This window comes from Myotis nattereri (genome assembly GCF_964212035.1).
Source record: "Myotis nattereri genome assembly, chromosome: 6".
In the NCBI taxonomy this organism is placed as follows: domain Eukaryota; kingdom Metazoa; phylum Chordata; class Mammalia; order Chiroptera; family Vespertilionidae; genus Myotis; species Myotis nattereri.
The window spans coordinates 27,240,285-27,261,758 of record NC_138081.1 but is presented as its reverse complement, the minus strand read 5'-3'; the positions used below and the strand labels follow the sequence as shown (position 1 = coordinate 27,261,758).

The 21,474-nt window shown below is 37.8% G+C and overlaps 1 protein-coding gene across 1 annotated transcript in view; it reads right to left on the bottom strand.

The window, feature by feature from the left end:
- Nucleotides 1-21,474, bottom strand: part of PRIM2 (DNA primase subunit 2) — a gene marked incomplete at its 5' end in the record, with an annotated part of 282,109 nt that overhangs the window by 201,863 nt on the left and 58,772 nt on the right. The gene's annotated exons all lie outside the window — the stretch shown is intronic.

Genomic DNA, 21,474 nt, shown 5'->3' with positions numbered 1-21,474 from the left:
AGAAAAGGAGTTTATTAAGAGTAAATTCTCACAGGATTGTTAGAATGATGAAGTACAATGCTCAAAGTTAAGCTTCCAGGAACAATGTCCAAATCATGCCACAAAACAAGACTGATTAGAAAATGGCCATCAGTGCTATTGTTCCACAGAGAACTAAAGAAACCCCATCACTACCACCATTTCTGGAAATCGACCGTGCAACCAGTGGGCTGCCTCCACCAGCAAAAATAGAAGCTCTATGTAAAATCTGTTCCCTCGGTTCCAATCGAAGTCTTGTGGGAGGTGAGTCTCATTGGTGAACTCTATATGCCCATGAACTGACTACAAAAGAGGGTGAAATTTTGAGTACTGCTTTCCAGGTTGGTATGAGTGGTTCCTACATTATTAGCAAAGCTAAACTTATACTGGAAAATTTTTACCAAATATAAAGACAATTCAAAAGGTGAGGTTAAATATGAATGCAACTACTACATACCACCCTTCCTTCCTGCCCCCTTGCCTACAATAGATCTGTCCAAATCCTGTCAGAATTTGGTAAGCACACTTCAATGCACTTGCTGGAACCGGACCCGTCCTGTGGCCCAGATCACTTGGCTAGAGCCGAAATTCCCTGCCTGAGTCCTGCCCACCACCAGGCCCTGGGAGACCACACCTTGCTCCTGAGACTAACACTCCCTCCCCCAGCCATAACTAGTTCCTCCCCCACACAAGGCAGACCAACCCAAAACCACATCAATGTCATCACAGACTTTAAGCAGTAACAAGACACTGTTGCTGTATTCCATATACCAAAGTGAATCCTCTTGGAAACCAAAACCAATCTAGAGTAAATCTGATTTCTGCAAACCCTTTGAAGACTAGGACTTGACTGGCAACTTCCCACACTCTCCTCACCCCATTCTCCTAGGCTAGCCATTCCCCAGCCATCCACTGGCCACCAAAATCTCAGGGCACATCTCTCACAGTCATCCCTCTCCTTCTACCCCCACTATCACCATTCCAGTCTGAGTTTCTGGTAACTTCTTATCTGAATATTGCAACAGTGTCCTAACAAGTTCTCCAATGGCAGAGTTTCCCTTGTACCATCTCCACCGGCGCACATGCATATAGAATTCATGTCAAACATTTAATTCTTTGGAAGACTGAATACCTCAGAAGAGTAAACTGTGTATAAATATGAAAGCCCTGTGGGAAATGTACTCCGAAAGTATATTCCTAGGAATAAGGAGATCTACAACTGGTTCTCATCATCCTCATCACTTTTATACAGGAGTGTAAGTAGACATAGGAAAGACAACCAGGTTTGGCAAGCAAATAACTAATCTCTTTTCTGACTGATTTGGCAGAACTAAAAGATGAAAAATACTTTCTAAGTTCTTCTTTACAGACTGTGGATTAAGGAGGCACTCATGAATTATTTAATGAATGAATAAGAATATAAAAGCATAGGAAACATGATGCTATTCCATTACCATCTCTAAATTGAGTTCTTATACAGACTCTAAATTCATCCATTAACTTTTTAATTTAGCCCTAGACTTCTTTTCTAAAAAACCCTTTTGACTAATAGACACTTTTCCTACTTGAGTTGCCTCCCTAAAATTTCCCCTACATTAGTCTAATGTAAATGTAGTCTTCTGCTTAGTAATTTTCTCCATTCAATCATATTATTATGGCACTTGTATATGGCCATTTTTAAGCCTTCTTATTTATAAATACCTCCTATTCTCCTTTGTTTGATGAAGCATTTTTTAGCATTTATTTTACACTATGATTTCCCTCAGAGTTGCCTTGTAACAACTTTCTAGCTATAAATATTCACGTATTTGCAGTGAGGATAAATTCCTGTTAAAATGATGATTTACAATCTTTGTGCTCTAACAGATTAGCAAGGATCTAGATGGCTGCACACATATTTGTCAAAAGAAGGGAAATGCGTAGTTCCTTTCTTTCTTTAAATTCATGAACTCCTATCTTTATTCTAAAGATTAATCAATATTGCCTTCATAGTCTTTAACAAGTCAGAGATCTCTTCCTTCTCCTTACTCAAATGGCATAGCTGGAGTAATATTTCTATTATGCCATACTAACTGTCCTCTGTTTATTTGTTCATGTCGACTTGAAGAGTATAAAAGCCACTCATATCAAGAATCCTGTTTTACAGTACTTCTATTCCACATCTCCTATGTAGAAAGCACTTAAGAAACATTAGTTGACACATTCCATAACCACTGTGTTGGATACCATGCTGAGTGCCAGAAATAATAAAATATTTAACTGTCTAGTAAGCTGACTGGTGATAATCAAAAAACTTTGATAATTAAGAATGCATCATCAGCTACTATATTCATTAATCAAAATCTGTGGTTTCATTACCAAGTAGGTGACAACATCTTCATATGTGAGACTGTTTTGTAAGTACATACAACTTCCTATGAGTATTGTTTCACTTAAATACAAAAGATAAACTAGGCTTTAACAAAAATAATACTGAGAAGTTGTCACCATAACTATATTAGAAAAATAAGCAACTCTCATCACCCAATCCTTTTTTTAACTCTCTTTAAAAAGATTTCTCTTTTTATTTTTTATTTCTCTTATAAATTGTTATAGAACACCTTTCTCCCTTTTTTTCTCTTTTTAGTCATTCATTCAATAAACATTTATTAATCCCAGGAGAAAACTCCAAAAGAAGAACTAAATAAAATGGACACAAGCAATCTACCAGATACAGAATTCAAAACACTGGTTATAAGAATGTGCAATGAAGTTAGAGGAAGAGCATATGAACTCAGTGAGAACTTAAAAAAAGAAGTAGTCAAGAAAAAGAAAAAAAAAGGACATAGAAGCCATAAAAAAAGTCAGAAATGAAGAATATAATAATTGAATGAAGAATATACTAGAAGGAATAACAGATTAAATGAAGCAGAGGATCAAATCAGCAATTTGGAAGACATGTAGCAGAAAACACCAATTAGAACAGCTAAGAGAAAAAGAATAGTTTATCAATCTTTTATAATATGCAAGGTAGCCTGGTAAGCATCGAGAATTCAAAGGTGAAAAAGAACCATTTATTCTTTTCAATCAATGTTTCTCAAATTTCATAAAAATATTCATGTTCTTCAAATGAAATTCATTTGTGATCTATCATTTATGATCATCCTTTGCAGAGGATATGAAAAGGGGCCTCTTATTCTCCACTCTGATGTTATTTCAACTGTGAATTCAAAAGATGAACACCAGCTATACTTCACCGTTACCACATCATATATCTATACATATCCTCCTAGTCCACAACTTATTTCCCACATAACCAGATGCTTCTAGAACCTGATCAAGTAATTTGCATAGTTCACACATCAATGTCTTTATAAGTACCTTTGACCTTACGTGTAATTGTTTTCTAAATGTTTCCTGTTGTTCATTTGCCTTCATGTCCAGAACTTAAGCATTCATCATATAAGGACTACATTAAGTGCATCTCTATCCTTTCAAAGTCCTGACAACGTGCTGAGTGGATGGTAGCTTCTTAATGAACATCAGATAGATGGGACAGATCCATAAACACCAAGATAGAGAAATAATATTTCATACCATATCTACTATAGAGTTTAACAAAAGTCTCAAATATAATGGAAGATTGGAGCACTTTGATAATTTATTGTTTTTTATATTAATTCATATATCTTTTATCAGTAAAAATTTTTACTTAACTGGCACAGCACAGTCCTTAAGTCTTAGATTACAGAAACATTCAGCTCCCCCCCCCTTCTATGTAAATTATTAGTTTCCTATTTGCTTGTATTCCCAGGAGGCAGAAAACCTAATATGAAGCACAAACACAGCACCCATGTTGACACTTGAGAATTATAATTTGTTCACTAGTCCTAATTTTCTTTTTTTTTTCTTTTTTACTATTTCAATCAATGTGTTTTATTGTAAGCTGCCTCAGATAATTTGTGGAAACAGGTTATAAATGAACTTACCTACTATGAAAAAGATATACACCAAGTTTCTATTTAAAAATTCACATTTTTTATCCATCAAAACATACTTCAATTCAAACATATACCACTCCATGTTTCCTTCTAAGTTTTTATCAGTCAACCATGTCCTTAAATTGTATTGTCTATCTAACTAATTTACAATAAAGACAAAATTTTCACACGGTTTTAGTTTCACTACTATTTTCTTTTACTTTTTCAAATTACCACTTTTGAGTGGCTCATTATCATAGTTGCTTCCATTTCATTTAGGTTTTTTTTCTGGAGATCTCTTCTGTTCTTTCATTTGTGACATGTTTCTGTCTCTACATTTTGGCTACATCACTATGTTTCTATCTATTAGAAACATTGGTAGAGCTGCTATGTCTCCTGGAATTGGTAGAATGGCCTTGTGTAGCAGGTGTCCTGTAGGGCCCAGTGGCTCAGCCTCCCCAGTCACCTAAGCTGGGCACTCTAGGTACACCCCTGTGTGGGCCATGTGCACGCTCTTGTTATAGTTGAGCCTTGACTGTGGTTGTTGGTGCCACTGGGAGGAACTGACCTCCAGGCCAATTGGCTGTGTGGACCAGCTTCAACTACAGTGGAAGAGCTGCTGTACAGGAGACACCCCTATGGAGCAAGACTTGCTTCAGTGGGGCTTTGGTGCTCACTGAGTCTGCCCCTTGAGTGTGTCCCTCGTGGATGTGTAGAATTGTAATCTGGTATGATCTGAAGCTGTCCAATGGGTACACAGGCTCTGGGGCCACCTGAGAAGTGCAAAGCAACTCAATTGTCATAAAAAAATATTTTTGACAAAAAATAATGACCCACAAAAATGGTTAAAATTTAAAACTCTGAAAGAGTAGATCTTAAAAGTTTTCATCACACACACAAAAACTGTAACTGTGTGGCGAAGGATATTAACAAGACTTGTTTTGGTGATTATTTTACAATGTATACAAATAATGAATCTTTATGTTATACACCTGAAGCTAATATGTTCTATGTCAGTTTTACCTCAATTTTTAAAAAATAAAAATCAGTAAAACTGACTATGCCAACTTCTGGCAAAGTTGTAGAGTAACTGTAACTCATACACCACTGGTGGGAATGCAAAAGGGTCCAGCCACTTTTGAAAAAGTTTGTAAGTTTCATATAAAATTAAACATGCTTTAAAAAACATACTTACCATACAACCCAGCAACCCCATAGGTATTTATCCAAATGTTCACGGTACTTTTATTCAGAGTGGCCAAAAATTAGAAACTATCTAAATGACTATCAAGTGGAAATTGGATAAACTCTGGTCATTCACACAATGGAATACTACACACTAAAAATATAACAAGGAACTACCAATATATGAAATGACATAGATGAACACTGAAAATATCATGCAGATTTTTAAAAAGCTAAACATAGAAGAATAAATTCTGTATGAATCAATTTACATAAAATTCTAAAACGACAAAATTATCTTGACAGAAAGCAAATGAGTATTCCAGGGGTGGGAAGAATGGATTAACTGCTAAAAGGCACAAGGAGATTTGGGGGATTGATAGAAATGTTGCATCTCTTGATTATGGTGATGGTTACACAGCCACACACACTTGTCAAAACTCATCCAACTATACACTTAAAATTGGTGAATTTTATGTATGAATTTATAACTCAATAAAGCTAGTTTAAAAATTCAAACCTAATACTAATAAAAAGCATAGTCCCAATCATATCATAAAAAATAAACATTAAAAAGAAAAAGTAGATTTCATAAACAATAAAAATAACCTGTATATACTACTAATCAAAGTATAAAGGAGCCATATGTAATTCTAATCTTCATTATACTTATCTTCCAAGAATATGCTGCAAATCTTTAACAAGTGAAGAAAAAACCTATATACTTACTTCAAATAGTTTCTATTCTGCTTGATAGCTTCTGCTTAATAGTCATGGGAAAAGTGTATCTGATCCTTAAGATTGTGAAAGTAGGACTAAGGGATTTTTAAATGGATTGGGGCCCAGCTGCTGAATGAAAGGCCCTATTGTGAAGCATTTCTTAACAAAATGTCAGTTTCAATGACTCAGATGCCAAGGGTGCTCATAAAGAGAAATACTAAGCACAGTTAAAGCGAACAGATTAATAAGAGCAAAGAAGATAACTGACATTGTTCCTTTAGGGACACACACACACACACACACACACACACACACAGGAATATTAATTCAGCCTTTAATAAAAAGAGCTGAATCCTGTCATTTGCAAAAACATAGACAAATCTTGAAGATATTTGCTACGTGAAATAAGCTAGACACAGTAAGACAAATATTACATGATCTCACACGTGGAATCCTTAAAACATAAATCAAATTTTAAAAAGAGCCAAATTCATGGTAACAAAGAGTGGAATGGTGGTTACAAGAGATTGAGGGTTTGGAAAATAGAGAAGATAAAAAGAAAGTAGAAGGGTGGTTGCCAAGGGCTAGGGAGGGAAGCATGGTGAGTTATTTTTTATTAGTACAGATTTCAGTGTTGCAAGATGAAGAGAGTTCTGGAGACGGATGTTGGTGATGGCTGCATGACAATATGAATGTACTTAATACGACTACTGTCCACTTAAAAATGGTTAAGACAATAAATTTTATGTTATGTGTATTTTACCACAATAATAAGATTGGGGGAAAATATGGATAAAAAAAGCTAAGACAAAAGACACTGAGTTGAAAGATCATGGAGTAGGTGAGTGATAGTAAGAAGATGAGTATATGAAATATAAAGACATGGAGTGGGTAGACTGTAGAATTAGAGAAAGCGGGAGTGAGGATACAAAGAGTTTAATGGAGACGGAAGGTTTGAACGGTAAGAATATCTACTGACGTGTCTCCATCCAAGATTAAGTTGGTATGAAATACATCATATTTTGTCACACACACAAAAAAGCACCAACAAAGGCACTACAAAGTCCCTGTCTAAAACAACAATGAATTAAGGGACCTCAGTTAGCAGAGCAACTTAACATGACAGAATCATGAAGAAAGGAATTTATTTTTAAAAGTGAGGATAGCCCAGCTGATGTGGCTCAATGGTTGACCATCAATCTATGAACCGGGAGTTCCTGGCTTGATTCCCGGTCAGGCCACATGCCTGGGTTGCAGGCTTGCTCCCCAGCAGAGAGTGTGCAGGAGGCAGCCAACCAATGATTCTCATCATTGATGTTTCTATCTCTCCCTCTCCCTTCCTCTGAAATCAATTTAGATAAATTTTTTAAATAATAATAAAAGTTTTTCCACCTTCCCGTGCTACCTTCTACAGCCATACTTGGCAACTTGGAACATGAAAGCAGGAAGGATCAGAAGCAATCCACTCCCAAGAGTACCCAGACAGTGACCACCCTCACTTCATCACTCAAGGGAGTCATCAATCTGAACTTAGTGATCCAAGTGACAATGATAACATCAATCTGATGATCATTTCAAAAACAACTGCTATAAAAAAAAAAAAAGTCTGGCTAATAACATATTATTGAGCCCCTAAAACATACAAGTCTCACATGGATTCAACACATTCTTGATTTTAGTTGTTCTCACTCAACCCGGTTTATCTCAAAAATAAATTGCAAGCTCCCTTTCCCCCAAAGCCTCTCCTTTCTTCACAACTTGCTAAAGATCACCAGCCCATTTAGCTGAAGATGAAGGTATGTTCCATTAACTCATCAGCAATACTGTCACCTCCTAGTATTACCGTCCACCATGGAAAACGGCTCATGCCCACCAGGTACACACTGAGAAATCCTCTTCCAATCCATCTGCGTGTAAGTGCACTTCGTCTCAACTACATTCAGGAGAGCTCATCAATCTTGTGGCAAACACACAAGTCGGCTCCTCAATCACCCAATCCCTGCCCTGCCTCTACCACAAGTGGCTGAAGACATGAAATATTTCCTGTCCCAAAGGAGCTGATGAGACGCAAGTTCCGGCCAAAGAGAAATACACAGCATTTTGCTAGGAAAGAGGAATAAGGGATAACCACTCTGAGAAAACATTAGCTCCCCTGATGAAGAGGAGCAGAGGCAGCTGATCTGGCTAACGAAGGCATGGAAACTGAAGCTACGCAGCTGGCACACTGCAACCCAGAGGCATAATCCGGAGGGAAGTATAAGAGGATTTCAGAGACATGCCTGGCGTTATCAAGCCACTGCAGTGCGGTGAGCAAACCCCTATCTCAGGTTGGATCAGAAAAATGACCCCTACTTTAGATAAACATCTTAAACTACTTGTTTAAGATATTTTTAACTGATACAATCCCCAATTCTACCATGGCAATAGAGTAAGGATTCATTAGCACATTTATGCTCATCAACACTGATCCCAAAAAAAGGAAAAAGGAATCCTATTTATACCACTTCCCATAAAGAGGCAGATATCAGTAAAGACCATGGGCAGAGAAAGAATTCTGGCCCAGCAACTAGTACTGTAATCTTAGATAAGCTACTTAACCTTTCAAAGCCTCAGTTTCCTCATCTGCAAAAATCATATTACTAACCACCTCATAATGTTACAGACAGGGTTAAATTGCCAATGCATATATAAATTTCTTAGTGGCTGGCTTACAGCAAGTGCTTCATAAAAGACTAGAAACCTACCCCCATCACCACTACCACGACTGCCATCACCCAGCACGCCAATTCTTTAGTTAATATTGGTCAACTCAGAGCTTCTTGACTTAAGAATGATTCAGCACCACGTGAAACTGAAGGGGAAAATATATAGTTTCAAATTGAAAGAATGTGAGTGTGTGTGTGTGTGTGTGTGTGTGTGTGTGTGTGTACACACTGCCTCAGGCCTATCCCACAGTATGCAATTGATATAAAAAATTTCTTCATCAAAGTGCTAAGAACTGAGAATGCTAAGAGCAAAGCATTGCAGCCATCAAGGTAAAAACGTAATTTCTATGACTTTCAGTATGTCATTTTTTTTCCAGCCATCTCAAGAAGCAGAGATGATTTCCTTCTTAATATTTTCTACAAAACTTAAAAGTAGTCCACAGGATTAATGAAAATGTACTTAACAAAGATTTAAGCTACTTGAGAGAAAAGACTATAAATGCAAATTGTTATTCTCTCTCTTTAGGATTATAGCTGCCCTGCCAAAATCCAAAGCTATGAAAGTTTGCTTTATTCCCTCAAAGATTTAACATTAGTTCACCTTCTCTCCATTATTTTAGCTTTAATAATCAATGTGATAACTGGAATTTTTGATGGCACAGTTGTAAAAGATAACGTCTGGTTACCAATCTTGCTTACTCTTCTGTTTTCAAATTTATGAGAAAAATATCTGTCTTCTATATCTTCTTCCCATTTCAGTTCTCTATTTTCTAGACCATTACCCCATTCACACCTCAATTTACTAAACTCATTGACATTGTTCACCTAAATGTTTTGCAACTCAACAAATATAATTTGTACATGGACAAAATTATAGTTTCACCAAGGACAACGATAACATTTTTAAAACCAGAGCATAAGTGCTTTCTATATTACTAAAGGCTCATAACTCTATGATAGGCTTCTGATTAAAAATGCAGGCATGAAAACACATACTCACCGACTGTCATGTTTTTAAATGTACCCTGAAAGAATAAAATTATAAAGAGTAAAAAGAATTTCATACAAACAGCAAGAGCCCCATAAAACATTTACTTCTAACCTTAGTGCCTTTTTTAAATTTCAGGGGAAATCAAACCTGTTCATTTTGTTTTTCTCAAGTCTATGGTTCCTTGATTATTTCTAGTATCAACTATTATCTCTATCAACTCTGGGACAATGTTCACTTGTTATTTTTATTTTGGTTTGCACATTGCTCTCCCAGAACATTTCAGAAACAAGCCTCTGCACCACTCCAATTTCAGCACACACGCTGCCTACTTGAGTTCACGTGGTTCTCTCTGTGTCCTGGATAAACACATTAAAGCCTTACTTAATAGAGTTTTATTTCTGAGACTCAAGATTTCGCAATGCATATAAATCAGAGGATGGATCCTGCACTCCCTGACAATCTCCTCAAGTATATATGCGCAATTAAATAGACAAGCAGTGAAATGTGAAGGTACAGAATGAGGAGCTGGTCTAGAGACAGTATTCACCTGCCTGAATGGAGCAAGCAGGAGGAGAAAGAAATGTCAGGGCTTGTGATCAGCCAAGGGTGTGGACAAGGAAGAAACGTAGAGGGAACTTACAAATAAAGGAAAATCACAGTGGTCCCATTCCCCAACTCTCACCCCCACCCCAAAAAAGATAAGGTCAAGGGATTATTCACATCAAAGACAGAGCCAGGCAAAACCCAGCTCAGAGCTGGCGTCTTTGAGACTCTCTCTATGACCCCCACACTAAGTCCCTCACTCTGTTTCCTATGCTACCTCTGTACTCAGTGTACATTTTTCTTTCATTGACTGCTCTGTGTGATGGCCGTGGTCATCTCTCCCCGCTCACTGCCCCCTCAAACATTATGAGCACCCTGAAAACTGAATCATACACTTGTGCCCCAGTGTTTCTGTCTGGCACATGATGAACACACAAAAACAGTTACTGGAATGAACTTGGATAAACATCTTTTTTTTTCAAATGAAAATCAGTTATAAAGGAAAGCTAGACATGATTATAACCAAGCACTTCTTTTTAATATTCATTCTTTCTTTGGCACATAATTATTAGGTGTGGTAGGTAAAAGAGCCGACATGGGTGACTTAATATTGAATGTGGCCAATCCTATGAGACAAAGTTGGTTTAATTCATATATTATTTTACTTTGGTTTAATTTCCTGTGTGTGTGTGTGTGTGTGTGTGTGTGTGTGTGTCTTATTCTCTTTTTCTCATTAATGATGAATCGGAAAACTTTAAGAAAACAAATTCAAAGATGTATACATAATCACTACTTTTCAATGTCCGGTCACTGTTAAAAATTACACTCTCAACACTTAATCAATCCTGTAACATTTTCCATATTCCTAGATCCCCCTGTGCAAAATTTTTAAATTAGAAAACTAACAGGTGATGCATCTTTCTTTGTAGTGACTGAATACATTTTTTTCTCTATGAGAAAGGAACTGTCAAAGAATTGAATTTACAAGTACAAAAAAAAACCACTTTTCAGTATTCAGGTGTTTCCTAGCAACTGAATCTGCTGATATTTTCTCATCACAAGTAAGGATTAGGAATAAAAATCTGTGTTTCAGTGCACTCTGGTGTCAATGAAAGTAGTGCAGCTCAATGAAAAAAAATACTATAACTTATATGTAAAAATACTAGGTATTATCTAGCCAATCTAGGCTGACGATTTGAAACAGGTAATTATAATGCTTAAATCTGGTAAGTGATCTGAGGACTGGAGTGTGGGTGAATCTTATCTTTTCTGTGAATGAGGAGAGGTGTGCAGGGGACACAAATGTGACCATAAAAATAGTAACTTAAGAATTTCTCTGGAGAGTTAGTTCAACAATGAAGAATGAAGCTGCTATTTTCATAGTAGCCAGAGTTTAAACCTGGTTTATGCTGCATCATAGTTTCTTACGTACCCCAGAGAAACACTGTCAAAAGATTAATAATTTTAACTACTGCAGCCACCTGTAGTAATTCTTTGGAAGTATTTTGAAATGAAAAACATTTGCAATTGAGATTTCAGGAATATTCTGCAGGTACAGCATCTCACACACATTATCGGGTACCTCACTCCTTTATAAATAGTACAGTGAAGTGCAATCCCATTTAACTTTAGTTTTTTCAACAAATATCGAGACTACAAACATGCTGCTCTCACAAGGTAATTCATCAGATTCTAAGCATCTACTCCTCACAAGGCACTGTGCTAGGCATCAGAGCTAATGAAGCTGAATATGACACCATCTCTACCCTGGGGAACCCAACATTTAAAACGTAATAAACTGATAAACAAAATAGATCCACAGAAACATGGAACAGACTGTTGAATCTCAGAGGAAAAGGGTGGGAGGAAAGAGATCAACCAAAGAACATATATGCATAACCTATGGACATAGACAATGGTGTGGTGAAGGCCTGAGGCGGGGGCGGGCTAGAAGGGGTCAATGGGGGGAAAAGAGGACACCTGTAATACCTTCAACAATAAGGATAAGTTTTTAAAAATAAAACATGATGGAAACACCACTATAGGGAAAGTGAATCAGAGAAAGCAGAAGAGGAGCAGAGGTACGTGGGCCTGGGGAGAGGTAACCAACTACTGTAGCAAAAAGGGCCTTGAACTTAAGGAGTTATGCAGGGCCCAGGTCCTACACTAAGTAGCTGCTTGAATTTTGGTAAGCCGTTCAACCTATCTGGGGCTACACCTTCAAGGGCAAATGAAGGGGCCTACCTGGTAAGTGCTATTGCGAGCCCCTTATAATATAAAGCTAATAAGCACTATCGTACATAACAAAGCAAGCACATCCACTGAGTTTGCATTCTGGTTGCCAAAAAAGAGGGCAAGACAACACACAAATGATTAACACAGCTCTAACATCCTTCCCTGCTTTAAAATTCTCTATGTGCTCACATTTGCTGGCAACTAGAAAGCAAAGAACTTGAAATAAGTGAATCATTAAAATTCTTGCCACCAATAATCTCCATAAACACGGAATACAGAACCACACTAAGCACTGCAGAAAGAAATAAAAGGAAAAATCAAAACTTTTAAAAATATTATTCACATAAACTAGCCCCTTCAAATGAACACCTAAAAAATACATAGCACTACAGAATTTCATATGTTACTGATTTTTTTTCAATGAATGAAACTTCTTTTATCAAAAATCTAGAATATTCCACTAAAACAAGAAAATACTTTTATTTGATCCTATTCTGTGAATGGTGCCAAAAGTCCCATTTTATAAAATAAAATACATATGGAGAAAGATACTAAGACTCACTTATAACAACTTGTTTGTTTGTGGTATCCAACTCATTGCATTGGATGTTGGATCCCCACATTCAACGCTGAAATATTCAGTTTGGTCCCCTTCTCTTTTTATTCTTTACTCCTTTGAAATTGCATCTACTAGTTAGGCTTCAAATTTCTAAGCACTCTTCTAAGTTTCAACCCAAATTTACCAGGATGTCCTACTAAACCAATAAACTCCACAGGCCCAATACCGAAATCATTTCCTCTCCCAAACAGCTCTGTCTCACATCCCTGTTGCTAAAACACATCTCCAATAGCCCATGCTTTCTGGCACCTAACCATTTAGCTCCACTGCTCTCCGCAAACTGTTCATCACATTTGGCTTGTTGAAGCCAAATAATTTAAAGTCAATGTCAACTCTTACTAATTTCCCTGAGCTCAGGTGATACAACTCTCAGGACACACCCATTTTCTACCTGGTCACTGAGTCCTAAGCTCTCCCTACTAGACAAGGGGGTTCTTGAGGGTCAGAGTCCTGTGTCATAAACTTTCCATTTCCCATAGACACTGTGCATTAAACCTGACATATTTTTTTAAAATTTGTTGAATGGACAACAAATTGTAAACTGCACATTATTAAAGGGCTTAACAAACCAATGACTCACAGAGCAATGACCAAGTTCAGCTTAGTGTCCTCAGTTGACAAGCACGTCTCCAAGTAGAAACAGCATGTTTATTTCCCCAAAAAAATAAACAATTTCTTTTTGATAGGTTCATGCTTTCAACTGCAATGTTTTGTTTCCTACAGATTGGTACAATGAGAAAATAAACAAGGTGAAAAATCTAAAAAAATGTGTAAATGTTTAAAATTAAAAAATAAACCAAAACATAATAAACAAGGTAGAGCCTGGTAGCAAAAGTGGGGGTGAAGGTGTAGTAGCCACAACTTGCACACTGATGGATTGGCTGCAGCACTAACTAGTTCATTGCAACCACTTGAAAATAGCATTAAATAATCAGGAAGCAATATTAGAAAAGGCATATTAGTCAAACTAAAACCCAAGGAAATCAACCAGTTAGACACCAATAAGACAAATAAAATTCCTATACAATTCCACAGTAAGTAACCATTCAAGAAAAATAATTATACTTAACCACAGCTTAAGGAATTAAACTGAACACTGCTTTTAAAAAGAGGATAAAAGAATTAAGAGGATTCCAAGCTCTTTTAAAATAAAAGTTACTTGAGCAAGTGCCTACAATGAACGTTTTTCCACAGCAACAAACACTTGGTGAGCCATAGACTCAATGAGGATTCCAAAAATGTAAAAAAGGAAATCCTTTAAAAAAAAAAAAAAGAAAGAAAGAAAGAAAGAAAATACTTATTTTTCTCTGTGACTCCAAGAGCTGCTTACTTGCCTGCAAATTATTTCCTTGGAAACTTCTCAAAGTACTTCCTTCTCCGCCTAAATTAAAATGTATAGATATATTTTCTGAAAGACTGGTTTTTTTAACGTTTCACCAGAGCCTTTTAAGAATGAGTCTCAGGTTGGGGGTGAATGGGGGGATGAGGACACATTTGTAATACCTTAACCAATAAAGAAATTTAAAAAAAAAACAAAAAACAATGAGTCTCACAAACAGAAAGTGAAATCAGTCACACTAAGAGAATCTGCTTTAAAGAAACACTTTCAGAAGCTGTCCATTTTTGTTTCTGTTTTTAAAGAAAGTGGCTCCACTGCTGAATGACAGCAGACACGTGGGAAAGCTCCAGCTCAGATGTGGGCCCTCCTCTCTCCTCCACTGATACCCACACCCTTCCCGTGCCACCTCAGTCTCAGAGCTTCACATTCTCCTGCCCAGAAATCCAAACTTCTAAATGTGGCTTCGTACCTGATATCTCTATTTGGATGACTAATAAGCACCTCCCACTTACCATGGTCGAGACAGAACTCTTGACTTAATTTTATGTACCTCTTTCTCTCTCAGTCTTCAGCATCTTGGTAAACGGCACCCCCCTCTAATCAGTTATTCAGGCCAAAATCTAGTGGGTGCAACAGGGTGTTCTGAATACAGACTCAAACGCCAGGCTGCACGGATTCAAATCCTGTCTGCTGCTCACTACCTGTGCAAAGATATTACAAGCCTTGGAGGATAATAATGGTACCCACCAGATGGGGTTACTAGAAAGATTAAATGTGTTGATTCATGGAAAACATTTAGATCAGCGCCTGGCAAACTTTAAAAGATTTCTCTTTTTCTCTCACACCCAGTCTGTCATGTCAACAATACTTCAAAAACAAAGATGATATCTACTGACTTCTCTCACTTGTTATCTTCAAAACCACCCTATTTCAAGCCACCATCTAGATCGGTGGTTCTCAACCTTCCTAATGCCGTGACCCTTTAATACAGTTCCTCATGTTGTGGTGACCCCCAACCATAAAATTATTTTCGTTGCTGCTTCATAACTGTAATTTTGCTACTGTTATGAATCGTAATATAAATATCTGATATGCAGGATGTATTTTCATGGTTACAAATTGAACATAATTAAAGCATAGTGATTAATCACAAAAACAATATGTAATTATATATGTGTTTTCCGATGGTCTTAGGCGACCCCTGTGAAAGGGTCGTTCGACCCCCAAAGGGGTCTCGACCCACAGGTTGAGAACCACTGATCTAGATTGTGATAAACTTCCAAACTAATCTTGCTTCCATCCTTTCTATACCCTCCAGAGTGGTTTTCAAGTAGCAGCTGCAGTAATCTATTTAAAATATAAACCAGATCTTATTGATTTTCGACTACACTGAGCTAAAAACCAAACCCTTTAACCTGGTTTATTCAAAGTCCTCCATCTAGCCCTGTAGTCTCATCTGGTTCCACTCTGCTAGCTCACTACCCTTCAGCTGCACTGGCCTTTTTAACTCTGCAAAAATACCGATATTCCCTCCTCAGGGCTTTTGTGTGTTTTTTGTTTGTTTGCTTGTTTAATATTTATTGTTGAAAGTATTACACATATCCCCTTTTTTCCTCAGGGCCTTTACATTGGTGACTTTCCCTGCTTGGAATGCACTTCCCTCTGTCGGCATTCAGCTGGCCCCTTCCTATCACATATTCAATATTGTTATTGTTTATTACTTTAGTAATTGTCTATTACCCACTAGAATATAAACTTTATAAAAAAGAAAAATTTCATTTATCTTGTTGAATACTGTGTCCCTAGTACCCAAAACAATACGTGGGTGAACAAATAAAAAGTTATTGAAAAAATAAACCATTAACTGAAAGAACTGGCCAAAGCTTCTAAAATTGTTTGTGAAGCAAAGAAATATGTCTTTCCCTCATTCTTTTCCATAACTGGTTATCAATTTATTGCATCTCAACTCCAATTCACCCTTTTTGCCTGCTATGTAACTGGACCCTATTATAATTTACCTCCCAGTGTTTTCTCATAGTAAATTCCCTGATAGTACAAAGCCTTACAAAGGAACAGTTACCATCAGAAGAGCCTAGGAATTGCAATTAGAAGACCTGATATTCAGAAATGGCTCCAGTAATAACCTTGGATAAATAGCCTCTAGGAACTGCATTTTCCTAATCTATATAATGCAGATTGTAATCTCTGTCTATCTCAGAGACTCATGGTGAGGATCAAATGCATACATAAACCATGGGCAAATAGAAATTATTATTCAGCACCTACCAGTGCAACAAAATGTTACTGAGCACTGCCCCTATGCAGTGATGGCGAACCTATGGCACGCGTGTCAGAGGTGACACGCGAACTCATAAGTCTTTGTTTTACTATGGTTGCAAATATCAAAAAAATGTCTATATGTGACACGGCACCAGAGTTAAGTTAGGGTTTTTCAAAATGCTGACACGCCGAGCTCAAAAGGTTCGCCATCACTGCCCTATGGAGCAGATGGAAAATTTTAATTAAGACAGAGCCCTTACTCTCAAAAAGCTTGTATTTTAGTTGAGGAGAGAAACACATACTGGAATCATGTCATCATAGTGGGTAGTGTGCTGAGTACTGTGGGAGCACAAAGAAGACACATTTAACACAACCTGGAGGCCTGGCGAAGGCTTCCCGGAGGAAGAGTGGCCACAGCTGAGTCTCAACAGATCAGCACGGAGAGAAAAGGCTTCTTATCAATGAGAAGCTAATGTCCATCTTGTACAGTCCGAGAGCATGTTCAAAAGCCAGACTAGTTCCATTATCATAAAATCCCATTAAGAACAAGCTTTCAGATATCACCTGGGATAAAACTCTTCCAGCCCCATTTATTTCACCCTCTGCCACTAATTAAAGTACCTCTTTTTCATCTTCTGGGCAATTTTTCTCATCCTACAAGGATATTTCCATTCATAAGGCTGATATTTTTCAATTATCTATTCCAAGGTCAAAATTTTCCTCCCTGGAAAGGTCAGTAATAAAGAGACCGTAGCAATAGGTTTAGGCTTTTCCTTCGCCATAGCCCTAAAAGAAATCCCCTCCCTCCCTTCCACTCCCTCCCGCAGCTGTCAGGTCAGGTTCCCAGGCAATACACGCCATCCACTCTCCTGCATGAAAAGGCAAAGGGGCCCTCCCTGGTTTGGCTCTGTGGTTAGAGTGTCGGACCCACAGATCATGGATTCGATTCCCAGTCAAGGTCACGTACCTCAGTTGTTGCAGGCTCAATCCCCCGCCCCTGGGAGGCAATCAATCTATGTCTCTCTCTTACATCAATGTTTCTCTCTCTCTCCCTCTCCCTCTCCCTCTCCCTCTTTCTCTCCCTCTCCCTCTCCCTCTCCCTCTCTCCCCTCTCTCTCCTCCACTCTTGGAAAGAAAAAAATCAATGGAAAAAATGTCCTTGGATGAAGATTTAAAAAATAAGTAAATAAAAGGCAAAGGGTTCTTTGGACAATCTTTCAACCAGACGTGGCCCTGACCCTGCCGGGAGAAAGTCAAGCAGCAATCACTGTCCCTCTTCTATCAAATCCATCGACACTGAGGCCAGAGCTCTCCACAAGCCCAGGCAATCAGGACCAACCTAGTAAGTCTGAATCCACTAAAGCAGAAGGTGGACCACCCTACACCCTACAGTTCCAATCCTGGGCATAGAACCAACAGAAATGTGTTTGCCAAAGAGGTCCTAGAAGGTTCAGAGCAGCAGTATTGGTAATAACCAAAAGAAAGAAAACAAAACCCAAATGCACGTCAATAACAGAACAGATAAATACACTGTTAAATAACGTCAATCAGAACTGGAATGAATCAAAATCATGTGTCACCTGATAGGATGCAATGAAAAGAATATACCCTCACCTCTATGATATTCCTGCTCAAGATGTATAACTTGCATCTGAAGATGCAAAAATATCAGACCAGATTGAGAGCTATTCTATAAAGTAACTTGGCCTAGAACCTTCAAAAGTAGCAAAATCATGAAAGTCAAGGAAAACCTAAGAACCTATTCCAGACAAAAGGAGACTAAACAGACAAGAACTAAATAGCACATTTGCTTTAGGACAAACACGGGACACGAATGAGACAACTGGCGACACGTGAAGGGGTCTGAGGATTGGATGGTCGCCATGACCTGATGTTTCCTTTTCTTATTTTGACAGCTGAATTGTGGCTATGGGGAGGACATCTGCATTTCCAGGTATTGCACACTAAAGTTTTGGGAGCCATGAGATGTAAGGTTGGGAACTTATTCTCAAATGATTTAGGGAAACATTATTGTTTTTTCCCTAAAAAATACATTATTGTTTTTTTAGTTGCAACTTTTCTGTACATTTGTGATTACTTCAAATTTCTAAAAAAATATTTAAAAAATTCTTATAGTATGTTGGAAGGGTTAAAGAATGAGAGAGGAAGGGACAAAGCTTAAGTGTAATGTGCTGAAAAAATAAATTTATTCCTAACTTAGGAACTCACAGAGTTCTGTCTTTAATCTCGGTATATTTATATTCCCCATCTTCTGCCCATAAGAAGAGGGGAGGAGGGATTGCAAAAATCTGCCACATGGCCAAGCTGGTGTGACTGAGTGGTTGAGAGTCAACCTATGAACCTGGAGGTCCACTCCCAGTGAGGGCACAAGCCCGGGTTGCAGGTTCAATCCCCAGAAGGGGGTGTACAGGAGGCAGCCGGTCAATGAGTCTCTCTCATCATTGACTAGAGGCCTGGTGCACTAAATTCATGCACTTGAGGGGGGCCTCCCTCAGCCCGGCCTGCACCCTCCCGCAGTACAGGAGCCCTTGGGGATGTACCATGGAGAGTGGGCCTAAGCCGTCAGTCAGACATCCTTAGTGCTGTGCTCGCCAGCTGTGAGCCTAGCTTCTGGCTACATGGCGCTCCCTCGGTGGGAGCATATTGACCACCATGGGGCAGCTCCTGCATTGAGCATCTGCCCCCTGGCGGTCAGTGCACGTCATAGTGACCGGTCGTTCCATTGTTCGGTTGATTTGCATATTACCCTTTTATTGTATAGGATGTTTCTCTCTCTCTCCCTCTCCCTTTGTCTCTGAAATAAATAAAAATTCTAGTTTTTTAAATCTGCCACATAGTCTTCTTTGTACATAAGATTGTTAGGAAACTAAGTTGACTAGCAAATATGCATGTGCCCATTTTTATTAGCAAGGAAAGCTTTTTTCAGAAGTCCCCAAACAACTAACTTCTCTTATTTTCAGCCAGAGTTACATTGTATCGCATGCACAGATCAATAATTTGGAAAGGAGGAAGAAACCACCATGATAGGCCCAAGGATGATACCAACACTCCAGCAGCTTTCTGAAATACATGGTGATATTTTTGGTTGTTATGGGGACTTGGACCACTATTGGCAGTTAGTGGATGAGAGCTAAGGATACCCACTGTCCTGAAAAGTACATGGCTGTTCCACATAAAGAAGTGCTGCCCAACATGTCAACAGGCAAAGTGGGTGAACAAAACCAATAATAAAACAAGGAGAACAACCACCAGTAGGCAAATATGTCTGCTACAGAGACTGACAGTAGGAAAGATGCTATCTTTACCTATAAATAGATTATGGTCCAGAATAAGTCACAAGACAAGTAAAGAAACTATTGAAAAACATCAACACTACTGAGGATTAAAAACAGCAACACATAGATTAGGGAAAGAGGAAGAATATTAACAGTTATTAAACACCTATAATGCTATGTATTTAAATAAAGTGCCTTCTTTCATAAAAGCAGAGTTAATATTTTAGTCTTCCCAAATGTTGATATAGCTGAATTATACATGTTAGTTAACCCAGAAGAGCCAGTAATAAAAATTATTTACACCAGAAAATATTACAATTTTTGTGTGTATTTTTAAGATGTTATACTTAAGTATAACAGTTCCAACAAATCTCTTAAAAAGCACCAATCATGTTATATATTCAACACAGCTAGCACCAATCTCACCCGGCAGTAGGCTCTTTTTTGCAGCACTATCATATCACTGTTTTTACTATTTAATATACAGACTTTCTTCTACATTGCCCTCTACTGACCCAAAATATCAATTTAGAACAAAAATCTAAGGGTTACATCCACCAAAGGCCACTCTAATGTGAAGGGCCTTATATAAAATCCATCTCCAAGCAAAGAAACAGGACCTTGAAAAACCCACTTACAAAATTAATGAGCTCTCCATTACCAAGAGAAAGAAAAATTAAGAAAACTAACTATGGGTAGAAACAAATAAAAACCTAACAGTTCTAGAATTACCAGTACAACATCATAGGCAATTTGAGTATCATTATAAAAATTAATTTATTTCTTAAGAAGTAAAGAACAAAACGACCAAGGCTATACAGTCAAATCTCAGTTCTCAAACATCTCCCATCTCAAACGATTCGGTTCTCAAGCAAGTTATTCACGGAAAAAAAAGTCTGGGTTGTCGAACAAAACTTCAGTTCTTGACCAATAACCCTTTCATGCTGATACCTCAACATGACAAAAAAAAAAAAAATCTCTCAGGCCACAAACAAGGACAGAATGCTAAATATGAGTCAGTATACCCCTGAACCTCCTGTTGTTAACATATCAGGAAATTGTGCTCTGAATATTTTTGTTTTTTCGGGTATCTTTTGCTTTTGTTGCTGGCCAAATGGATGATTAGCACAATTTTAAAACAAAGAGTCCATCAAAAGTGCTGCTGTTGCTAAGGGTGTGAAAGTGTTCATTGATTTGGATAAATGAAAAGTAATCAGCCGGATGGAAGCAATACGGGAAAAGTGAAGATGCTGCATACTGACCTCCAGAAAGACAGCCAGAGATTCCTTTAAAGCTAGTAGGGGTGGTTCGATAAATGTAAGAAAAGGAGTGTTTATTTACAGATTAAACAGTACATTAGACATGGACTTTATATAAGAAAGGTTTAAACAGGGAATCATTTGAGGTCTGGAAAGGATTAAGTCAATTCCATTGAATTCATTTAATTTTCATTATTTTAATGGGGAGGGAAATGATTCCATTTTTGAACAAATCACTTCCCGAATAGCCTTCCGGAAAGAATTAAGTTCGAGACCTGAGGTTCCACTTTATAAATTAAAATGTGAATATGTGGAAATAAAGTGA